This window comes from Penaeus monodon, chromosome 25, assembly GCF_015228065.2.
Source record: "Penaeus monodon isolate SGIC_2016 chromosome 25, NSTDA_Pmon_1, whole genome shotgun sequence".
Lineage (NCBI taxonomy): Eukaryota > Metazoa > Arthropoda > Malacostraca > Decapoda > Penaeidae > Penaeus > Penaeus monodon.
This window is the reverse complement of record NC_051410.1, coordinates 14,781,366-14,781,610: the sequence shown is the minus strand read 5'-3', so window position 1 is coordinate 14,781,610 and position 245 is coordinate 14,781,366. Positions and strand designations below refer to the sequence as shown.

Genomic DNA, 245 nt, shown 5'->3' with positions numbered 1-245 from the left:
AGAAACTGTGGCAGATAAGAGACTCTCAAAACAACACAGTCAAAGTTACCGCTCACAGGCGAGTGCCCCGTACACGAGCAACATGCATCTGTTAAACCATCCGGAGCAAAACAGTTACAAGCAAGGTTATAAAAAATAGTCACCATTGATATTCCAGAATATTTAATCTGAAATTATTCCTTTTGACCAGTGGTTGTCAACTTTTGTAGTCTAGCAACATTGAATAAATCCCCAACATTGCAGTG

At 39.6% G+C, this 245-nt stretch overlaps 1 protein-coding gene across 1 annotated transcript in view; it reads left to right on the top strand.

Moving 5' to 3' along the window:
- LOC119589069 (dnaJ homolog subfamily C member 13-like) overlaps nt 1-245 on the top strand; it is a gene marked incomplete in the record, with an annotated part of 65,901 nt that overhangs the window by 58,517 nt on the left and 7,139 nt on the right.